The 25180-nt window shown below is 40.7% G+C and overlaps 1 long non-coding RNA gene across 1 annotated transcript in view; it reads left to right on the forward strand.

Moving 5' to 3' along the window:
• Positions 1–3011: 3011 nt before the first annotated feature.
• Positions 3012–25180, forward strand: part of LOC124549847 — a 78786-nt gene continuing 56617 nt past the window's right edge. The window contains exon 1 of the long non-coding RNA XR_006967717.1: positions 3012–3212. This is a non-coding gene — a long non-coding RNA (uncharacterized LOC124549847). The remainder of the gene's footprint in view (positions 3213–25180) is intronic.

The following is a 25180-nucleotide window of genomic DNA, read 5'->3' on the forward strand; positions in this document are numbered from 1 at the left end:
GGAACTGTATGAGTGATACTTTTCCAGAGGTCTAATAGTAACGACGCCAGTCTCAAACATTCTTCCCTGTAGTACACTAGATTAATACTTTAGGGGGCAATGAAAACGCATGTAACTGGACCATTAAGCTGTAGTCACATGTGACAAGACAGCTGACGACGACGTGGAGTCGGACAGGAAGTCCAACGTCACGAGTCACAGCGCCGTCGGCACACGGAACGAGCTGGTTAACGTGATTTAGCGTTCTCGGTGCCCTGCCACCTTTATTTTCCTCACAAACCACACAATTTGTTTACGAATATGGACATTCATAAAATTCGTACGTTAACTCTATTTAAGCGCACATTCCCTCGCTTGTCCATGGTGTGGTGTTCTGTCTTTAGTACACATATATAAAAACTTCAGTGTCGATGAATACGTAATAATAAAAAAAAACGTATGTTGCACGTCCAGTCAGTAATGACAACAGCATATAAATGTTCTTAAAATCGAGCATGCTCACTCGTGTCAGAGAACGCACTTACATTAATATAACATCAAATATTACAGAAGCTTTTTCTATTAATTTAATAAAAATGCCGCACAATCTTTTAGGAATCACGAAAATGAAAAAATCTCTGCAAGTAGTGGGAAGAGAACTCAATACCTAATGTTTTGTAATTTGGCGTGCCTGTCTTCTACGTACGCTACACTGCAATTCTGCTACAACGACCTTGTATTCTATGTTAATGTCTTCTTAAGGTTCAAATGGCTCTAAGCACTATGGGACTTAACATTTGAGGTCATCAGTCCCCTAGACTTAGAACTACTTAAACCTAACTAACCTAAGGACATCAGACACATCCAGGCCCGAGGCAGGATTCGAACCTGCGACCGTAGCAGCAGCGCGGTTCCGGAGTGAAGCGCCTAGGATCGCTCGGCCACAACGACCGGCTCTTCTTAAGGCTTTACTACATGGCTCTGAGCGCTATGGGACTTAACTCCTGAGGACATCAGTCCCCGAGAACTTAGAACTACTTAAACCTAAGTAACCTAAGGACATCACACACATCCATGCCCGAGGCAGGATTCGAACCTGCGACCGTAGCAGTCGCGCGGTTCCAAACTGAAGCGGTTAGAACCGCACGGCCACACCGGCCGGGTAAGGCTTTACTGGCCGATATATTATTAAATAACACCTTATTATAACAAATCCTACCAAGAGCAACACATTTTAACGAAACTTAAATGTGCCTTTTCGTTAAACAGCGGTAGTTTCATAAAACTCGAGTTTTAAAGCGAAAATAACTAAATACGAAAATTCTTTAACAGCAAGTATGACGTTTCCCCCCATTTTATTACAACAAATCGGACCAGGACCGATTCGTTCTCGACAGATGAAATGTGGAGGTTCATAGAAACAGCATTATTCGTAAGGAGTAAATTATAACATAAAATGCACCAAATATGGGCTTCAGGAGAACACGACAGATACAGTATGGCGTATCGCAAGTTCTGCTTGTGATACAAGGAGCGTTCTTCTTTCTACGTGCCTCACGATGACTGGGTGTTTGTGTTGTCCTCATCATTTCATCATCATTGATGAAAGCGGCGAGTTTGGACTGAGCAAAAGTTGGAAATTTGCACGGCCGCTGATAACCACGCAGTTGAGCGCCCCACAAACCAAACATCATCATCATCATCATCTTCTTTTTACAATTTTCCTGATCTATATAAATGACCTGGGTGACAATCTGAACAGTTCTCTTAGGTTGTACGCAGATGATGCTGTAATTTACCGTCTAGTAAGGTCATCCGAAGACCAGTATCAGTTGCAAAGCGATTTAGAAGAGATTGCTGTATGTGTGGCAGGTGGCAGTTGACGCTAAATAACGAAAAGTGTGAGGTGATCCACATGAGTTCCAAAAGAAATCCGCTGGAATTCAATTACTCGATAAATAGTACAATTCTCATGGCTGTCAATTCAACTAAGTACCTGGGTGTTAAAATTACGAACAACTTCAGTTGGAAAGACCACATAGATAATATTGTGGGGAAGGCGAGCCAAGGGTTGCGTTTCATTGGCAGGATACTTAGAAGATGCAACAAGTCCACTAAAGAGACAGCTTACACTACACTCGTTCGTCCTCTGTTAGAATATTGCTGCGCGGTGTGGGATCCTTACCAGGTGGGATTGACGGAGGACTTCGAAAGGGTGCAAAAAAGGGCAGCTCGTTTTGTATTATCACGTAATAGGGGAGAGAGTGTGGCAGATGTGATACGCGAGTTGGGATGGAAGTCATTAAAGCAAAGACGTTTTTCGTCGCGGCGAGGTCTATTTACGAAATTTCAGTCACCAACTTTCTCTTCCGAGTGCGAAAATATTTTGTTGAGCCGAACCTACATAGGTAGGAATGATCATCAAAATAAAATAAGAGAAATCAGAGCTCGAACAGAAAGATTTAGGTGTTCGTTTTTGCCGCGCGCTGTTCGGGAGAGGAATGGTAGAGAGATAGTATGATTGTGGTTCGATGAACCCTCTGCCAAGCACTTAAATGTGAATTGCAGAGTAATCATGTAGATGTAGATGTAGATGTAGGTGACACCTTACCCAAGTATCGCAGAACTTATTTCGTGTTTCACGTGCCGAAATGGCTCCTCAACATGAAATAGCAGGAAGAGACGATACAAAACTCGTTCAGCTCCGCGTCAGCGTTAGCTTTACAACTCGCTGCCGGACGTGTCAGGTATAGAGAGCCAGTTGGGAGCGGCACTTCATGAAGATTAGAGATCCGCGGAGGAGGCTACGGAGGAGGACAGGCGAGACACGGACAGCGCCGGGGCGTCGCATTAAAGGCAGATGAGGCGGGCAGCCCTCGGCGACCACGGCCACGACCACGCACGGTGTGGGCCCGCGCCGCGGGGCGGCTGTGCCGACGTGGGCCGCGCGGGCTGCAGCCGCGCCGGCGAGTGGGCCGCGCGCCTCCCGGCCAGCCGCGCGGCGGCAGCCGCACTCAGTCCCGCCCGGGGCCGGCTGGCTCGCGCTGCGCCCTGCCGCCACGCGACGCGACGCGCTCTGTCCTCTGTCTGCATCCACTGTGCGCCCGTCTCGTCCACTGTGCGCCCCGTGTGTGTTCGTGCGACGCCGTGCGACGCTCCTCGCGAAGCATTTCTTCCTACCGACAGAACGTGCAATCGAATCGGCACTGCAACCCTTTAGTTCGAGCAGCAAGGTTAACTAAGCGATTTTTCTTGTGTTCACGTTTCTAGTTTGTGAATGGGGGTCGAGCTCGTGTGAGTGTTTTTTGTGACGAGTTTCCGATTTAAACTGAAGGATGTTTAAGTGCTAGAAGTTAAAAGTTGAACTCAGAGTCCATTATCATCACTAGAAATTTTGTCTTGAAGTCTGGCCGAGTGATGGTCGAGGCCTGGATTAGCGAGTGAGGTGTCGGGGAGGGGGGCAGTTCTGAACGATTGCACTGGGTGTGTGAAAGGAAGTATCACATTTTCCTATCCGTGAAAATCAAACGAAAACGTAGGTTGGTAAAAATCCGAAATTACAATGAAATGAACACCATTAGCTGCTTACAGGCGTTGACACACGTCAATGGGGACAGATGAAAATGTGTGCCCCGACCGGGACTCGAACCCGGGATCTTCTACTTACATGGCAGACGCTTTATCCATCTGTTTTTTATCTCATTATGTTCGCTTTTCTTCGTTGCATCTTCTCGGGGCGGACGTCGTAAGACATCCGTTTGAGTTCGTTGTTGATCGATTAACTCAGTTTTTTTTTATTACAGAGGGCAGCTAACCCTCTGACCGAACACGCTGAGCTACCGTGCCGGCTCTCATCTAACCTACCGAGAACACAGATGATAGAGCGACTGCAGGGATTTATCTCTGGCACGCCTCCCGCGAAACCCACATTCTCAACGTATTGTCCCGCACTACATTCGTAGTGCCCCCGCCCATTATACTCATTACTCGCGGCTCGTTGCCGATTCCCGTAAGAGTTCGGGCACGGTTTGTGCATTCGCACACAAGAAGAAGATGGTCAAGTGGCCGGTGAGCCTTAACTACACATGTCCGAAAGAACAGATACCACCTTAGTAAATATATAGTTAAGGCTCACCGGCCACTTGACCATCTTCTTCTTGTGTGCGAATGCACAAACCGTGCCCGAACTCTTACGGGAATCGGCAACGCGCCGCGAGTAATGAGTATAATGGGCGGGGGCACTACGAATGTAGTGCGGGACAATACGTTGAGAATGTGGGTTTTGCGGGAGGCGTGCCAGAGATAAATCCCTGCAGTCGCGCTATCCTCTGTGTCCTCGGTGGCTAAGATGGATAGAACGTCTGCCATGTAAGCAGGATATCCCGGGTTCTAGTCCCGGTCGTGGCACACATTTTCATCTGTCCCCGTTGACGTATGTCAACGCCTGTATGCAGCTAAGGGTGTTCACTTCATTGTAATTTCATTCCAACGTGATCCGAAAGTTCCCCATTCTAGCCCTAAACGGTCCAATCGGACACGAGCGACCGACATCTACCATCTACCATCAGATGCGGTATGGAGGTGCATGTGGTCAGTAACCCACTCTCCCTGTTGCTGTCGGGTTTCTTGTCTACATAACCGCTACTAATCGGTCGAGTAGCTCGTCAGGTGTCCTCAAGAGGCTGTAGTTACCTCGTACCAGTCATCCCACCAACGAAAAATCCCGGCAGTACCGGGAATTGAACCCGGTTCCACTACCTGGCTGTCAGCTGCGGCCGGCCGGAGTGGCCGAACGGTTCTAGGCGCTACAGTCTGGAACCGCGCGACCGCTACGGTCGCAGGTTCGAATCGTGCCTCGGGCATGGGTGTGTGTGATGTCCTTAGGTTAGTTAGGTTTGAGTAGTTCTAAGTTCTAGGGGACTGTTGACCTCAGAAGTTAAGTTCCATAGTGCTCAGAGCCATCTGAACCATTTGTGAGCTGTGTTGGCAACTCAGCTACTGATGAGGACGAAAACCAGAAGTTCCTGTAATGATCGGAAACCAATACCTGTTAAGATGTGGGGCAATCTGTCCTGTCATTTCAGTCTGTCTTTTTACGTAGAAGCAGACACTATAGACACTGCTGCATGTGGTTACCGTGCATCCTGACACATCCTTCAAATCCTCCTCGCAATGAATCATTCACTTTTTCAAATACACAAATACACCTGACTACATTCGGATTGCGCCACATGAATTCGTGACCAACTCGTGTAACGTCCCCACTTTAGCAATGGTTGCGATACATCAATCGCTCAAATGTCTCCATTGTCACATACTAAACGGATTCGGGTTCGGTGAACTGGTAGGCCACGCCACCGGACCTCCTCGACCAGTCCATAGCCCATGAAACGTTGTGGTGAGATAATGTCGCACAATCCGTAGAAAATGGAGTGTTCATCCGTCGTACATAACAGCAGTCGTCTTTCTGCGTTAGTAACACCCTCCAATAGCTCTGGTAATTCATTGCGCAGTAATTGGTGATACAAAGCATTGTCGATCTGTTTATTGAAGCGTAGGGTCCAGTGAGCCCGTCACCAACAATTTCTGCCCATACAGGCTGTCCTGATGTCATACCTCCATGACTGCTCGAGAAATTGCATCTGTCCACACCTGCCTACTTCAGTAATTTACTATACTATCTCTTACGAATCTTGCCTGACCTTTAAAGAAAATGAAAGTTGTGAGCTGCGGATTTTCAACAGATGTTGGTTACTGGACGTATGATTACAGGATCTTTTCTTCTATTTTTGGTCAATACTACCTCCTGTAGAGATATGTCACCTTTTTTCTAAACGCTCTGTAGAAGGTTTGCCTTTACTTCGAATGATTTCTATATGTTGTGGATTTCAAGATCATTCTATACAGGTGTATTCAGAGGGTAGCAACACCTAGAAATCTATCCTGAAGTATTTGGACCTTTGTATATTGTTGCTCACAGATTAAGGACCAGTAGGTGATGACCAGCCCTTTTTATATTGGTGCTCGCAGATTCCGGATCCGTAGGTGATGACCGGCAGTAGGAATTCTAATAAAATTCGTATCAAATTCTTATCTTCACTGTCATGATGAGCCCACTTCTCATGAGTAAATACATCCGGTAGAGTAAGCCTGATCGTCTGTGATATATGCAATCTCTTTCCTAAAATTTAGTCTTCATACTCATATCAGGCCCAACTATTTTATATTTGTTTTCCAAAGTATATCGATGCTGTTGGCTGTTATTTCAACATGATGGAGCACGCTGTCATTAGTGAAAAGAATAGCTTGAGTCTTAACGACAGTTACAGTGATCTTCTAGAGAAATGTCCATCGATGAATATCGTCCAGATGTTTGTGAAGTTTTCGTGCAATGTATTTTAAACTGGAGCTGCTTCCATAGGTTGCTGTACCGTCGGCAAATAAGAACAATTGGGCTCCTGCTTCTTGTGGACTATCGTCGGTGTATGTAGAGCAGAGTAAAGGACCAGTGACTGAGTCTTGAGGGGCCCCTGCAACTATACTGTGTTGCTGGCTCTTGTTGCCTTTTATAACAACTGTCTGCTGCACACGGAGGAGAATATAATTGAGTCTCATGCACCAAACCTCATCGAATGCCTTTTCATTGTCCAGTAGGACAGCCCAGTACTGTGCTCATTTTATCTTGCTGCTCGACTAGTCGAAGAGTTCTGTTAATGGTGCTGTGATGTACACGAAACCCAAGCGATCGTTGCAAGATGATTTATCGGGTATTCAGGAGATCTTGAAGAACAAGTAGGATGATTAAGGATTCTGCCGCAACAACTTGGTAGAGAAATAATTTCTTTCTTTTTTTTTTTTTTGGAAACAATGAGTCCTTGGATGGTTTCGATAACGTGATGACTTTTGCATGTTTGCATGAATTCCGGAAGTGAAGCTCGTCTAAACAGGCATTGTAGATACTAGCAGTTCTTGCTGAGCACAGTTATTTCATTGAAAGTACGGCATATCTCACTGCAATCGCTTTGGGCGCGGGGAGTAGCTGCACTCGACATTTCACACGTTCGTTCGGGAATTCCGTGCTCGAATGGCCCTACCGTCCATTACCCAATCGTCGCTCAGTCACCCGCTGCAGGATCATGACGTATGAACGTGAGTCTAAAGACAATGTGAAAACGAAGCTACATTCCGAATAATACGCCTTGAGTGTGGAAGACAGTGCTGTAGTACTCTTGCTTGTTGTGGTTTCGGTTCGACGACTGCTTTGGAATAGCTCTCCATTCGAGTCTAGCCTGTGCAAGTCGCTTCATTTCTACATCTTTGCTACCTACGCCCATTTTAACTTGCTTAGTGTATTCAAGCCGAGGTATCTCTACTATTTTTACTATCCACACATTTCCCCATTACGAAATTGACATCTTGATGTCTAAGGTTGTGTCCTATTTTTTCTTCTTTTATTAAGATTGTGGTATAAACTCATTTTTGGTTTTTCCGTTCGATTCGGCACCACCTCATAAGTTACTTTATCTTTCTATTTAATCTGCAGCATTCTTCTGTAACACCACATTTCAAAATCTTATATTATCTTCTACTCTGAACTGTTTATCCTCTACGTTACACATCTGTACAAGACTATACTTCAGAAAAGTACCTTCATAAAAGACTTCCTAACACTTAAACTTATATTCAACGTTAACAGCATCTCTTTATTTCAGACATGCTTTTCTTTCTACAAAGTCTCTCTAGTCAATAGGTTTGTTGTTGTCCATATAAAAAAATTAATCTTCTACTTTTAGTTTCTGATTGTATATTCTGTTTCACCCATAAAAGACTGGTTTAATGGGTCTGAATTACATTATCCTTGTTTTACTTTTGTTGATGTTAATCTTATAGCTTCTTTACAAGATACTATTACTTCCCTTTGGGGCTAAACAGGATGCAAGTCATGTTGCTCACAGATAGGGCGGCAGGTGTTCTCCTCCCATACAGTTTCCTACGACGCATCTAAAAGCACATGTACGTAAACACGCCGGAGTGTAATTTCTGAAGTATTACCTGTGAAAGTTTCTGTAACTAAAAAGTTCGTAGAAACGTGAGTCACAGACCTACGCCCATTTATATTAGTGTCAGGTGGACGATTTAACGCTTGATGTCAGGAGCTTGTAGATGTGGTTCGAAATTTGGACGGTTTGACATCTCCAGCATTCTGCTTTATCCTAAAGCTCGTCTCGTAATGTGGAGACAGGGCGATGAAATACGATGTCCCGCAGTGGTGAGACCGTAGGCGCGATTTCTGTTCGTGTGTATGAGGTATGTGCAATTTCTGTTCGTGTGCATGACCCATGTGGAACCGAGGCGCATGTCGAAAAAGGTGTTGCCTATCTGTAAGTGCGCACTTTGCGGACCACGATTGTACACTGAGATGTATGTTCTTTACAGACCGCTCCTCTCTAAAGAACAAAAATCGTAAATTTAATAAGCCTTTTGTTAATGCATTGCTTCATTCAAAAATCTGTAAGCAGTGGCTTGAGTGTTAGCAACCAAGAAATTTGTAAATTTGAGTTGAGAAAACAGATCATATTATAAAAACACACTGACTTGATATTTTATTTGGAGATCGTTCATCATTACAAAGGCTAGTAGCTATTTCGTTTTTGCCTCAGCACATATCCCACCTATTTCTCAGACGTTTATCTGCCAAAATTGTGCATCTCTGTTGTTGGTGCATGTTCGTAATGTTAACTACCGACCTTCCATTTGTTTATATTTGCCATGTTATAGGCTGTGAACAGCAGCGAGCGAGCACATTACCGTTAATAATAAAGTTTACTGGAGATAAATGAACACATAAATTGTTTAAGCTAAACTTGTTGCGACTGAGAAGGCATTTTCAATAGCTCTTAGATACTTCTTGGCCGATGCCTAAGTCATAACGCGCGGAGAGTTTCCATTTACGTGAAGCTCTTACTAGAACGATTACCCACATGTTATGACGTAGCCGTCAGCTAACAAGTATCTATGCGCTATTGAAAATGTTTCATCTGTCAAAAGCGATGTAGCCATTAAAGAATTTACGTGAGTATTTCTCCGAAATAAACTTTCTTGCTATGCCGTTATTTCGCTCTTTTGAAGTCTCGTGGAATCCTGCGAAGTACTTTCCAACAAATTGCCTGGGTACGATGTTCCACATTCCTCCAGTTAATTATCATCAGTCGTAATTCTGATTTCCACTCCAGTTTGTTCCTTGATCAATTTGCTAGTTTTCCAGCGTCTCTTAGTTATTGAGATGCATCGTGCCAATGCTTACTTAGTAAATTTATGGCTTTAGATAGTTCTCGTATTGAAAGTCTACGTCTTACTGCTCTAAGCCGAAATGATAATTCACGCTGGCACACTGACTAAATATTCCGTTACACCCATCGGAAGTTTAGTTTTGAAAACTCTGTGTAGTGTAGCAAAAGCACTCAAGACCATTAGTATCCTTCTGTTTATGTATTGTGCTGTCCATCAGGTCGTTAATTTAAACTGCTCCAAATAAAATAAAACTTCATCATCAGGTTTTGTGATTCTATACTAATTTTGTTCGTTTTTATTTTCTCTGCTGCTTTCAAACTTTATTAAGTTCTTCCATCATTTGTTGCAGTTTATTTGCTCGAGAGACAAATGGTATAACGTTATCACTAAAACGATGTTCCCCTAACACATATTCCATCTTATTTTGTCTAGTTTAGTGACTAAGAATTTCTTCTAGTGCTGCCGAGAATAGTTTGGATGACATAGCATCTCCTTACGTTGTTTTTCTGTCAACACTCAACTGCTTACTATTGTGAAGGCGCCTACTAAAAGGTGTGGCAGTCACGTATACATCCTTCAGTATATTAATGTACTGAATTTACTCTTTTCTAAACGTCTAGCAGTACGGAAATTAAATAGCATGAAGAATAGACAGAAGAGTAATTCATACTCATTACTTCGTTCTGTTATACCGATAACTTCTCAAGCCTCCTTGTTGCTTTGCCTGATTAAAATTCACAGCTTTTTCTAAGTGGTTAACGTTAAAATCTGAGGGGGCTGTAGAGCTTTTTCCGGAAGTTGCGCAATTACAGCATTGTTCCAGTTTTATTGGAATTTTCTACCTCCGCAGACATCCTGTAAATAATTTTGCAAGTTATTTTTCTATTATTTGTCCTCCAGTTTTAGTCGTATCTATTAAATCACTGTTTCCAGGCACTTTTCCTTCCCCCGTATTTCTGCTTCTTGCTTACCTCTTCTTCTTACGTATCTCGCATTATTTCCGAAATACTGTTGTTTTATTTATTAACTTATTTCTATTTTGGTCCCTCTCTTGAACTAACAAACATTTTTAAAAAATTAATACGTCTGTGGTTTTCCCGTTGTTAGTAAATGTGCTATTTGTCATTTTCACTGATAAAACGTAGTGTCTACTCAAACTAAATGTCCGTTTTTTCCCGTACGCTTACTGTTTTCAATTATTTCTCTTACCAAATTTTGTTATATCTCGTCATATACTTTCGTTTACAGACCCAAATAGTTTCTTTTAGTTCACTATACGCTATCATGATCCCGTTGTTGTTTTCTTGAACTTATCATCTTTTCTTTAATATTTGCCTTCTTCCACACGACATTTTCTGTTCCTTAGCTGTGTCCGTGCTTGCATATGGTCTTACTGTTCGGCTAAGTACCTAATTACTCCGTTCGCGTACGTATAATCTTCGCTTTCTCGTCTGATTATATCACCTCAGTTCTAAATGAATTCTTGTAGTTTGAATTTGGTTCTTATTTCCTGCCTTTTGTCCCTTGAAAATCTTAATTACTTTAACAAATCGGTAAGGCGAAAAATTTCATTTTATTAATAATAATTGCCACTTAGCATACAATAACTAGTAGAAAAACTTTTTTAGTAGCTTAAACGTTTTGTAAGTATTTTAGGTTAACGATTTAAGTGAGACAATCCATATATGTTTTGCCGTCAAGTACTTATCTTTTCTTGTTTTCATGCACCTACTTCACTTAAGATTTTCGATAATCTTCTTTTACTGGTAGTGTTCTTTGTCAGGACACTACAGATTAAGGCATCCTCTCACTTTTTCCAAAGGTAATTTAGTGTAGTAAATATATAATCTTTCGACATAATACAGACACATTCTCATAAAATAACACAGAAAAATGTCTTTTGTTATAGGCAGATTATATAAGTTTTACGTATTATTCTAAAAGTAATTAGATCTTTATTCTTTTAGATACCAGAGAAACAGTATTATCTCTACCAGAAGTTTGTTCAGCATCACCTTCTTCTTGTTCTTCTTCTGATCTTCACTGCAGTTATCATCTTGACTGCTTCGTTGCGCTGCTGTTTCTGTGCCATTCTTAACAATCTCTTTTTGTTTTACTCTGTTCAGCATGTAATAGTTAGGAACACAGTCATTTGCCCTTTTCCCAACTTCGGTGAACGGATAATCACATCTATCAATGCCACTTTATGCGGTAGAATAGCTAAGCTATGTTTTCCAGTTCAGGTGCTTCATTTTCTTCCCTCGATTTATGTCTTTATATATTTTGTCTGTTAGCTGGAGCAAGGAGATTAAATTCAATGCAGGAAGCCACCAACAGTTGCCAACCAGCAGCTGCCAACATTCTTACTTCTATTTCTTCCATTTTCGCCTCATTTCTTTCTCTTCCTGTTTTTACGCTCATATTTACATTAGTTTCAGTACTGAGATGAAGTTTGCATAGTTTTATCTACATACAGCGTCTTTCTTTAGTAGTTGTGCCTGGAGGGTTGCGATGAACACTCTATAGCCGAGTTATCATCGCTCTTCACGTCACTCGTTAACTAATGCATAGTAGGCCTTACAAACAATGTCCAAGTATTTTCCTTGTTTGCGGGATAGTAGTTTATAGCTGGGTGTAATAGCGATATTAGGAAGCTGTGCATTCTTGTGTTCTGTAATTAACTTTTTTCATTTTTGTAACGACTCACTTTTCGTTTCGGAACCTATCTCACATCCTCAGGTGACTCACAGGTTACAAGATTTTTTTAAAAAAATTATTGCTTTGAAAGTGCTTTTGCTGCAGGCTCCTCCTAAAATAACCTGTGTGTCGTTCTGCATATAGTCGTAAAACTTCCTTCGTTTTGTGTCTTGAAACATCTGCAGACGCACCCGAAATCTTAACAGCAAGAAAAAATCGTTCACTATTGCGTGTGACTTCGAAGCAAACTTTCATTCATTGAAAAGATATAAAACGGTGAGTGATTAAGATTTATCTTCTCTTACACTATTAAACCTCTTATTTCTTTTATTACTGTTGTTACGCTTAATTCTGGAAATGCTGTATTTTCTAATGTCGTTGTTACTCCAGTCATAAAATATATCATTCTTTGGATAGCTGAATTACAAAACTCATTTTATGGTACTTCAATCGACGCTGGAAATAATATTTAACCAATGGAACCAGTTCTGTTGTCCATCTTCAATCTTATTAATATCAATTGATCGTCTGTATTCTGTGAATTAATGGCTTTTCGGCTTTCTGTGGCGTCCAAATATTCAGAAATCTATTTCGTCTCTTCAACCCTTGCCAAAGGATATTGTCAGTAAAAAATTTCAATTCTACACTTGGTTTTCTGCAGTTTTGACGCAAGCCTTCTCGCTATTGTTTTCCGTCATTTTATCGGTGTTTAAACTAAAGACATAGGATTAGCAGTGATCAGTTGTTGCGATAGCTCCATCCCTTCAACAATCCCGTGCGAGTCCTGTACCGCTTAAGGCACTGGATTGTCGTCAGGAAGTAGCAGCTTTGGAATCCCCATTCCAACTTCTGGATTTAGGTTTTACATGGTTTCTCGTAATCGAATAAGGCAGATGTCAGAGCAGATCATTTGAAAAGTGGGTTGCCCCATCCTTGTTGTATTCCAGTTTGTGATTCCAGTTTGTGATTCATCACTATTGATCCCCTCCTTTTCTATGTATGTGGGACTCCAGTGTTCAAATCGCTCAATGCCTTCCAGAAAACTTTGTCCTGCTGAGCTAGAGCGTAGACTCGATTGACTCCGATGGTTACGACACGTTAAATTCACACCTTCATCTATACTCTCCCAGAAGCCTTATAGTGTTTGGCTGAAAGTACTTCGTCTAACACTGTCGCTTCTCCCCTTTAGTGGCAGCATCCAGTCGCGAATGGTGCTTGGAAAATTATTGTTGGTAACACCCCATGTCAGCTGGAATCTCTGTAATTTTATCTGCATGACCTTTTCGCGAGATATACGTAGGAGGAAGCAATATATTGCTTGACTCTTCTAGGAAAGTGCGCTCCCGGAACTTTAATAACAGTAGACCAGCCTGTGTTGCATACAAGCTCTTTCGTAGCTTCTGCCACTGGAGTTGGATGAGTATCTTCGTGACATTTTTGAGTTTAATAAACGAACCTGTAACGAACCGCGCTGTTCTTCTTTGGTTATTTTCTATCTGCTCTATCTGGTAAGGAACCTAGATTGAGGAGCAGTATTCGTGTATTGGTCGCTTTAAGCATTTGCGAGTTAGCTCCTTCGTGTCTGCCCTGCACCTCCTGAGGATTCATCCATTGAATCTCATCCTGTAGTTTGCCTTTCCTGCGAATAGTTTTACGTAGTATATTCAAAAATTCTACAGCAGACAGAGGACATTAATACAGGCTTGTAGTTGCGTTCGCGCTTTGGCTGTTTATTTCTCCAGTCATTTGGAACTTTTCGTTTCTCCAGTAATCTACGGTAGAAAGCTGCAAAAAGAGGAGAAAGTTACTTCCTGCCTTCCAAATTCAGTATTTTCTACAGATCACATGCTCGGTAACTTTTCATAGTTGACGAAAGGTATTCTTGTTTCCGTATTGAGCTCTTCAAGCTATCAATTATGTTAAAATATTTTATACTTGAGCGGTCCGCTCTGAAATAACATTGCTCTTCTGCCAGACGTGTTTCAATAAATATCTTGATTCGGTGGTCTATTATTTCGGAGGTAATTTACTAAATTCAGCTCGAACTAGCCGTAAAACTATTGGGTAAATTAATCATCCTTACGTACGCAAAAAAGAGGAAAATTGATGTTTACGGTTTCATTAGTTCCAAAGATTAGCTGTAGTAGGATGCGGTTTTGAAATGGCTGACGAATGACTGAAGAAATCATACAAGCCCAGTATGAAATGGAAAACGAGTTTAAGACATTATAAACTCCTTAAAATTCTTTATTAACCGGATCAATGGAAAACTACATTCACTTACATAATCGTCTTTTACTCGAATTAAGTGTTGAGAATTTCTGACACATTTCTTTTGTTTTGCAACTGCGTACACAAATTAGAGAAATAATCACAGCAGAGCTCACTCATAACACTTCGATGTTCGATAAACTGTTGTCTGATCTCGTTTCAGTTCGCAACTTTTCTGATCTATTAAACAATTAAAATGTGCAAAGTCGTACATTAAATAATTCTGTAAAATCTTGCATGCTTTCTGCTTTTCAGACATTAAGACTGTATAAGCGTATAGTTTTGCAACCGGAGCTACTTTCTATAAAATTCTATTGAACTATGTTTCTGTCACTTCAATAGAAGTAAAAATTAAGAGATGTGCCTCTATAGCTAATGCTGCGTTACAAAACTGTCTTTCTTTAATTATATGTAGATTTACACCTATCGAAATTTGCAGCAGCAATTTTACTTCTTCCCTGTAATTCGTGTACATAACAGATAAATAATTTATTTTTTACTGAATTTTGGACTGTCAGGCAAGAACGTACGTATTTTCATTTAACGTAAACACCCTTTCCAATATCGATACTAAGTAGCAAGCACACTTACTATCTTTGTGTTTCTTAGTGATCAATATCTATAAGCATTAGGTTCATGTTTCAGTGTTATTTTCTGTGGGTTAAATTTATGTATTATAGATTCCGTAAAATTTTTATACACCGTTGTTCATTGCCTGAACGTAACATCTTGCTGTGGGCAAGACGTTTCTATCAGTCGTATGTGTCTGTGCCCACTGAATGTTAGCCTCTGCAAAATATTTTCTAATGTTTGACCACACCTCAGCGTTAGACACCGTCTAGAACGACGTAATTACACTTCGCTGAATATTCTCGTAAAGTTCAAAATTAATTTAATAGCCCTTTGTTATAATACATTTCAAAATTATCGTTACAGAAAAGATATTTTATTCCAAAATTAAAAACGGCTGGTATCAGGTGTTTGTCTATATTATTTCTTCGTTTCATAGATGAGTTAAAATATTTAATGTTTCTGACGATTGTCTGGAGAAATAACTATGTTGTTCTTCATTCCTTTAACATGTAATATTTACAGTCGACTATGTTAATCGGCAATTGCTTCATGTTGTTATTCTCGATTTGATGAAGCTAGTACTTTTTCATTCTTTTTTAGTGTGATCGTTTCCTGCTTGTTGGGTCTTGGAATATCTGGTTTAGTTTCTACCACACTGGCTCATTATTTATTTCAAGATCTTGACTCATTTATTCTATTTCATTTGTGATTCCTCTACATAGTGCAGAATTGTAATGGCACTTTTTTTCAAGAGGTTCTTTCGGTTTATTTCTACAGTAGCAATCTTTTGTTAAAGGATGCAGCTGTTGTTTCACTTTTTATGTAAAGCCCACATCTGGGCGAAGTCTGTATTTTTCTTCCTCTGCTGTAACATCTTTCTCGAGATTTTCGTCTTCCATTCTTTCTGTGTTCCCCACTCGCCCTTTGCAGCTTGGTGACAAACATTTGATTGCTCTCAAACGTTCTGACTTTATTACAGTGTCGTATTTTCTGACGTTGATGGAACTTATCGACGCTTCTGTATAAGTGGTATGCCGTTTCGTCTTCTCTTAGCGCCAGTACTAGTAACTGTGTTGGCATAACTCACTCTTTCACTCACTTAAGCCTGTGTACCCCGTTACTTATCATGTGTTTGTTTTTTGTTGCGCACGATCGGTCATTTTCTTATCCTATATCACGTCACGTCTAAAACCATGGTTTTTGTTTTTTATCGTATTGTTATCATTTTCTGTAACAGAAACTAAGAGATTACCATTTCGCCAGTAGGTTTTCTCTCGCAGTTTGAATGTATTACGCATGTATTTTGTATATTAATGTTGTTTACTGAAAGGTCCTCATGGGCACGCCAGACGCATTTTAATCCCTCAAGCAATTAAGAGGCAAAATAGCACTATTGTGACAGAGCATGGCAGAATACTTATATAATTAGCAATGTAATCACAATTCTAAATTTTGTGAGGGGTTAATGGTACTGCCAGTTAGTTATCAGCTGTAAGATCGGTATGAGGAAAACGTTTTCTTACCTTAATATCCAAAAACAGGCATTTAACAAAGCTAATCCCATACACAATTCGCCTTTGCGGGTGTGTCATTTAGAAGAATAACTAAGGAGTGAAGATCTCTTTCACTGCGAAATTAGACGACGCAAGAGCTCTAAGAGAAAAGCATTGGTGCAGGTGCAAGAGCATGCACACATCCAATAATTAGCTTACGCTAGTTTCCATTACCCCTTGAGGTCTTTTGGTGGTTCATGTCCATCCCCAAGCTTCTTCCGGCTTTCGGATATAGCTACCCATATTTCTCCATCGTGTATTCTGATGTCACCCTTCCGCATCCCGTGAAGTAGATACGTAGGTTACTTCTTATGTATTGTAATTCGACACAGCTTCATTTTATTATCAGACACAATTACGTCTTCCTTTCCAGTGCCAGTTTTTTTCTGTCCTAGTAATTTCTCTCATGCGTGTCTCTAATTTTTCACTGTGCGACCATCAGTTTTTTTATATTTTTTGCACTCCAAATCCGAGTTTCGTGGCCGTAAGTGACGACTGGCACTAATTGTAACTTCAGATATCAGACACGTCAGAAGTCCACTTTTCAAAATTGTATTTAATTTTCTAGAGACATTTATCAACAGTTGTTATATTTTATTCATTTCTTTTGTTTTTCGTCCCGGCAATTATCTTGACAGAGACACAAACTCATCAACTGATTCTCTGATTTCGTTCATAATTTGTATTATTTTCTTTCCAAAGTTTTTACAACACACTATTTTTCGGTCATCTTTCAGACTTTCTCAACACATTTTTTCCAGTAACTGCTCAGATTAACAACTGAACAGCTAACTGACGAGTCAGAGACAATTTACCGGCGTCACTTACCCCAGAAAGTAATATATACTTGGTGAGTCCTAATGCCTCTGTAAAATTTTGAGAGACCGATCAGGACTGTTTGTCGAATGTTTTGATAAAGGAACAGTCGGTGTCAAGGCTATTATTAGTGGGATTCTTTTCGTTGTTGCCACGGTTATGAACGTGGCAATATTCCATACCTGTACATCACTGCAAATGTGCATAATACAGAATGATCATAGATTGAGCTTTGGCATTCACTGTCCACAGCAGATTGGTGTCTCCTCTTACCTGTCACAGTTATGCTTCTTTCATTTAAATGTAACATACATTCGAGACGTGTGATATGCTCAGTGGTGGGTATTTTCTTCTTCTTCATTTCTTTTTCTTTGTAGATTAGTCTGCGACAAATGCTGTTGGTTGTTTGTATCTTACTCAGAGGAGCTTACATCCCTATTTTCCTTTAGAAGCTTAATTAATTGTTTTATCTTGGTTTGTATCCTTGTATCCTGGGGAAATGTTTATACAATTCCTCTTTTTACATCACCCAGAGAAGGTTCTACTTTTTCTTCTCTACCTATACGACTTCGATTCCTATCTAACGGTTTACACCCACACGTGCTTCGTAAAATATTCAATTTCGCCGCTTGCATCCAAATACTTTCGTGATTTCTACCCCTCCTTCGCATAAGAAGAGGAACTTTCACTGTCTCTAAAAATTGCTTTCTTACAATTTCTGAGAATACTACAACTTATTTTATAAAAAAAATTGCTGAGTTTTTAGTTCAAGTTTAGTCCCTTACGGCCGGCATTATATCGTCATAAGTATTTAAAATATTATACTTGTTCTGAAAAGTTATCAAACATTTCTGTTATTGTAACCAATTTCTTTAAAAACCGTTGTCTTTTACCTGTTGGCAGAAAATTTCTAATCATATTCTCTCTTTTTCTGTGTAAAAAAGTAACTACATATTAACATATCCGTTGACTGTGCTGCAGAAAAGATATGTCTTCAGCATGAGCTTGATATTTAAAGAAATATTTACACATACGTAAAGCATGTCATCCATGCTTGTAGTGTTGGCGAAAGTCTCTGATTTCGTCTGGATTATCGAACGAGGTAGCACTGCCCTCCGTGTTTCCCCTTATTTTGTTAAAGTAAATGTATGGATGGTTACTTTGAAAATGGCGAGTGTGAGTTCATTCTCCAGCATTGTTCTGTCCGATACGGTTTCCCGTCATTAATGACGTCGTCGTCTATGTGACACTGAATCATTATCTTCCGTGTTTCATGTTTGCTCTTCTGGAATCTTAAGTTGTGGGTTCGTGTTCTGTTGATTTTCAGTTCGGCTCTCAACAAACTTTCGAGTCAACATGGAACTCTGCAAGGTACCCTTATTTTAACTTTATAGATAACTCTTGATGGTTTAAGTCCATTTGCTACACAGCTGACTTCATCTGACCCTAGATAACTTTCTTCCACAGAGAAGAACCATTAAACACCTATCTCAACCAGCTATCTCGCCTTACATTATGATGGATGAAGCTACTCTCAGTTTATTACATACCGAATGGTTAGCTCCTGAAAACGTATAACATACAACGGGGAACGTTAATGTAAAGTGTGTCCTACCTTATAGCCATCATTCATACAGTGATCATGTGTGTCCAATCTGCATAATGTGCCGATGCATTTGTATACGCTACGTTTAAAAGCAAACACAAGATCGCCACTGACTGGAAATTAGAAGCATGTTAATGCAACATTTGAAGAGAGGCGACTTGATTTTAATTCATGCTGTCACGGTTTGCACTGCATGTTGGCGTACCTTTTGAAGCTGAAAACTACGGATCAGTAACTTGCGCAAGACATCCGGACAGCAAATTATAATTAAACATTGTTCTATGCATAGAGCTGCGTGCTGTAGGATTATGAATACATGGGATAGATGGTGAACAAGACATAAAAAAATTTCGAAGAAAATTCCAACTGCACGAAATTTGTTTTAGCTTCCCTTCATTTAGTTGGTAAAATTTTACAAATAAGACTGACATACAAGCAGCGCTCGCGAAATAACAGTATACCAAATTCACCGTGGGAATGCGGAAGTCGACTAGCAATAGAGATATTAAGAGACAAAAGTGTACTGTATTCATGAAACACTGATGCAATGGTCAAGAAAATTATTGTGCTCACTATTCACATACGTCAGTTCCACAAAGAAATATACCTATCTCGTTACACTTTTCATAACGCTCGAAGATAATCCTCGACCGAGAGGTACTAAAACATTTGATTTACTTCCTACTGAGAGAGGGAATTAATCAATGTACAAGACCGGATAATAATACACTAGTTTGATATACTCGCCCTTATGGGAACACAGATCATCGAGTTCCAGTTCACGCAAGCTCTCAATCATACGAGTGAATTTACGATGCGTGCAAGAATCACCGGAAGTAGAATTACTTGTAAGCTTATACAGAAAATCATAATAGAAATGCATTCCCTTATCGTAAAAAGATCGTGCGATCTCACCAAATACAGGAGCGTGCAAGTGTTATAGATCTACGTCTGCCTAGTTTAGGAATTACACCGTGGGCGCCAATAGCCTACATAAACAACACAGACTGGTCAAGTTACCGCCATGTTTGAAGCCAATTGAAAACTTAGTCGCCATGTTATGCAACGTCACGTTAAACGATGTAGTCAAGTGCCAACAAGGAATCATACGGTTTGCTTGTCATACAATAACATTTGCTACCGCCAGTCGATACTTTTTCTTCATTTATTGGCCACAAGACGCGTTCAGGGTAATAATTCCCAAATATCAAATTCATTTTCCGTGTAATAATGCCCTCATACGTTATTCTGCGTTATTCTGGTGACATAAATGTAAATACGTGCATTTCTGTAATTACCGATTGTATCTCTTACTTTAACCCTACAGATTCTGGCGAATTTCTGTACAAGTCCTATTTACACACGCTAGGAAGTTCTGTCTTATGCATCTATCAAGGAAATATATTTATATAAGTCTCTGGTATTAACAGATAAAGCAGACGGATGGGGTTGTAAATAAACATTTTAATGTGCAGTTCTATAGCTTAATTATCATTGCTGTTCAGGATAATTCCAGATATATGGGCTAGATTTCTTTGTTCTATCGTCATGTTTTTGTGTCTTTCAGCAGTTTTAATTGAAGATAAGACTATTGCCGTTCATCTGATATTGCGTTAAGATTATTGTTTCTCTGAAAAGAGCATTTACCAGAAGCCCTAAGCTGAGAAGAGCGTGTATAGCTATACTGAGTAGGCCGCTACTTGTGCCCGCCTTATGCTGGTTACCAATGTTGTCTTAGCTCGTTGCTTTTCAAAGGAATTCTGTACGAAAAACAATGAAGACTACCTTAGGCCGTTGTGCACGTAATTTTACACTGAACAAACCATATGAAGACACACTAAATGCAGTACGGAGTTGCATTTTAATACAATCATCTGCCTAACATTCCACATGACAATGAAAATCCAGAAAATACGATGTAGAAATTTGGTAAATATGACAGTTACGTATGTGAAAACATGCTGGTACCTAGCTAAAGTTTCTGTATCTCAACTGTATCATTACTCCGATTAATACAATCGTACACTTAACATACACTGAGACCGTTTTACGATCAACAGAATACTTTTGCTTTGTATTTCAATAGCAAAAACACATGATTTTCCAGCATCTGTAGCGTCCGACCAGCTGAAATGTTCGGTGTGCCTGACGTTACAAAATATGGCGATCAGTATTGCTTGTTGCGGCCACCAAGGACGCTGTAACGCACAGGTAGGCTCTCTTTGTTGATTATATACCTGTTTGGTGGGTGCTAAAGCGAAAGCTGGTTCTCTAAAACTTTCTCCGGCCGAAACGTGATTGGCTGCCACTCCAAAGAGCTCCACGAGATATTTCTATCGCCCTGCCGCTCAAAGACAGTCGCCAAGGTGTACCATGAATCGATTCACGCACGTATCTATGGAAGTTTTATCGTGTATACCAAATTACGCCAAGTAATGAAACGAGGCGAAATGGCAGCCACGTTTCACCTTCTAGGAGACAACTTGATATCTTGATTTCTTAAACTCCAGTCCAATTCCATCTTGCAAGAAATAAACAGCTTCGGTGTTATCTACTACCGTCTGTGACTTCTACTGCGTGTTAGGAAAAGATGTGGCCCAAGTATGGAGCCCTATGGAATTCAAACAGTTCTCCAGTTAGATGGAAAGGATGATGGTGATGATGATGATGACATAATGATGATGATGAACTGGCAAGAACCCAAAATAATTGTGTAAGTTGAGAGGTATCGTGAGATCCCGCACTGGTATTTTGAGACGCAGGCCTCTGGCTGAGTGTAGGAAATGCCTGATTATTCAGTCCCGCTGAGAGAACAGGTTTGGGAAGGGTGCGCCGCTGTGGCGCCGGGCGCCTCCCGCTTCCCGTCTGCTGTCCTTTGGCCCTCTCGTGTCCCTCGGAGTCCCGTTTACTCTGCGGCGACCTACGCTACTCCGCCAGGCCGACACACGCTCTTAGCTTAGACAAACATACCGCCCGGCCACGACGCGCCACCGGGCACGAAGACGAGAGCTCATTTGCAATACAACCTCCTGCATGCGTCACGCTCAGACGACATCCTACTTCCATTTACACTCACTTTCTGTTTAAACATCTTCTAAGCGTAATATTCAATTATTTACTTGTAAAGGTTTTCGCGTCTACCGTAAACGGGGAAAAGTTTGCGAAGCATGGCAACTTTGCCACTATTTAAATAAGATTATAATTGGCACGCTACCAGGTTTCTTAATCATCCCATAGGGACGCCAGTTAGGGATGGGAGAAATCGACCGAATAAAACCAAACCGGTTTTTTAGTTCTGAATAACCGGCATTGTTCGGTATTTATTTGGTGCTGAAATTTTTCGTTTCCAAAAACAAAACAAAAAAAAACTTCCTGACAGATTAAAACTGTGTGTCGGTCCGAGACTCGAACTCGGAACCTTTGCCTTTTGCAGACAGTGTTCTACCAACTTCCTTTTTTTTTATCGTTGTGTTTGGTCGTTGCGAATGTCACATGACGTCCTTTCAAGTTCGTTTGTTGATCCTTCCAGTCAGTTTTTTTTTATTTTTTTTTATTTTTATTACAGAGGCCACCCAGCTCTCTGACCGAATAACCAACTGAGCTACCCAAACACGACTCGCGCTCCCTCCTCACAGCTTCAGTTCTGCCAGTACCTCGTCTCCTACCTTCCAAACTTCACAGAAGCTCTTCTGCGAACCTAGCACTCCTGGAGGAAAGGATATTGCGGAGACATGGCTTAGCAACAGCCTGGGGGATGTTGCCAGAAGGACATTTTCATTCTGCAGTGGAGTGTGCGCTGATATGAAACTTCCTGGCAGATTAAAACTGTGTGCCGGACCGAGACTCGAACTCGGGACCTTTGCCTTTCGCGGGCAAGTGCTCTGTGAAGTTTGGAAGGTAGGAGACTAGGTACTGGCAGAATTGAAGATGTGAGGACGGGTCGTGAGTAATGCTTGGGTAGCTCAGTTGGTAGAGCACTGCCCGCGAAAGGGAAAGATCCCGAGTTCGAGTCTCGGTTCGCCACACAGTTTTAATCTGTCAGGAAGTTTCATGTCAGCGCACACTCCGCTGCAGAGTGAAATCTCATCCTGAAAACAAAAAAGCTTTTTGATCGCCGGCACGGTAGCTCAGCGTGTTCGGTCAGAGGGTTAGCGGCCCTCTGTAATAAAAAAACTGAGTGAATGGATCAACAACGAACTTAAACGGGCGTCAGGGGACGTCCGCCACGAACAATTGCAACCAACTATAACGAACAAAATGAGATTTTAAAAAAAAAGTTGGTAGAGCACTTGCCCACGAAACGGAAAGATCCGGAGTTCGAGTCTCGGTTCGGCACACAGTTTTAATCTGTCAGGAAGTTTCATATCAACGCACACTCCGCTGCAGAGTGAAATCTCATTCTGAAAACAAAAAAGCTTTTTGAAAAGGAGGTAATTTTTATTCGTAAAATTTACAAAATGGGAAAGCTTTCCGTGCTATTTCAATCGCAAGGCCGATAGAACCGAGCAACAAACACACGGCTTAACAATTCATACAGTATTGCTGAAACCGTAATATCCCTGTTGCCGTATGTCGTGACTTAGGGGATGAGTGTGCGTGCAGTGTGCAAGACATGTCCCCTCTTCGTATGTAGAGCAGTTTCTCGCTGACGTCGGCAGACTTCCGTGGTATTAAAGAATTGTGCCACCCCCAGCGTGGAAATATTTTTTACGAAGTGATGTAGCAATCAGGTACAATGCTTCATTTACTTTAAAAGATTAATGAGTTGTCTGCCATTTGTATGAAATAATAAAAGAGGAAGGAAATTGTGGTAACAGAAAGAAATTATAAATTGAACAACAATTCATTTGCAGTTGCCAATAAAAACAGAAAGTAGTTGATCTGCTGCTTGACGCCCATGAAAACGGACAAATTAACACGAAATTATCTTGAAACTGAGAGAGTCAACATTTTTCAATCTTTGTTCGATTTGTATATTTATTACTGGAAATAATAGGAACAAAAAACTGAAAAACAGTTATTCCGGGCGGTTTAAAGTCAGCTTAAACTCGTGTGAAAAAAAAAACAATATAACCGAAGACAGATTGTTTCAACGATTAAAGGCGTCTCCAGCGCCAACGCTTTCATTGCGCAGTGGAAACAATGAACGACAGATTTGGTGCGCATTTTTGGTTTATCCATTAGTTCCTCGTCTTCGTCAGTGTTTTTTCTTCGGCTCGTGGAACACTCGTTTTGTGGTAGTCTACGAAAGTGTTTCGTTCTGCCCACTCATTCTAACGTAAGTTTTTTCAACGCACTTCTCAATTACGTTTCAGAATCACTTTTAGAAATAAAACTGTGTGCTGTATTTAGCATAATAATATAACTTGGCAGTGTTGCACCAGGAAGTTTGGTAAAAATGGGACAACTTTGCCAATCCAGAATGTGTTTTTCTTACGTCCTCCATAACATTTTCATTTGCTCGAGCATTTTTTGCTCTTTGTACAGCTCGTTAAAATACCAAGGCTCGTTAGAACCAAATTTGGAGCACACAGGTATCATAATTCAACCCCTCATGATTATAACCGAATGAAAAATAAAATTTGGCAAAGTTGTCCCAGTTTACGACGTACATGATATCCCGAACCTGCAGTGTACCAGGTGTGTTCAAAAAATGACGTGATTTTTTTAAACAACTTTGTTTATTTGTCTACGTCAGTGTTACCTCCTCCAAAATTGTTCCCATTAGATATTATTCACTTATGCCAACGCTTTTACTAATCTCCGAAACGCTTCTGGAACTCTACCTTTGGAACAACTTTTAGATTTCTCGGCGATGCCTTTTTTTAATCTCATCTGTTCTTTTAAAACGACGATACTCTAAGGTTTTCTTTATTTTTGAGTACGGAAAAGTCAAATGAGGCCATGTTAGTGAACATAGGTGGAACATCATATTAGTATTGTTCTTGGCTAAATTTTCACGATCAAACAGTTATTTTGGAGCAGTTGCATTATAGTGGTGCGAAAGCCATTAATAGTTTCTCTATAAATGCAGACACTGTTTAGAATTGTTTCACGCAACCCGTTTTGAACTTGTAAGCAGTACTCATTATTGATCGTTCGATCTCATGGCTCACTGTGCGGTTAAAAACGAAGAACATACCGAGCATATTCTTCATTTCTGACCGTATTTGTCGAGCTTTCTTCCATGTTGGCGATTCAGAATGTTCTCAATAGGAGGAGTGAGCCTTAATTTTACTTTGTATACATATTTGCAACTCTAACAGCGCCTATCATGTATAACAGAGTCAGAATCGCTCTGTGATTTATTAATACGATCGAAGTTTTATTAGCTATCTCGTTCTATTAGTAAATTCGTTACATTTTCAATGAGTTTCTCGCTTCCACTTAGCGT

The sequence above is a fragment of the Schistocerca americana genome, chromosome 1, assembly GCF_021461395.2.
Source record: "Schistocerca americana isolate TAMUIC-IGC-003095 chromosome 1, iqSchAmer2.1, whole genome shotgun sequence".
NCBI lineage: Eukaryota > Metazoa > Arthropoda > Insecta > Orthoptera > Acrididae > Schistocerca > Schistocerca americana.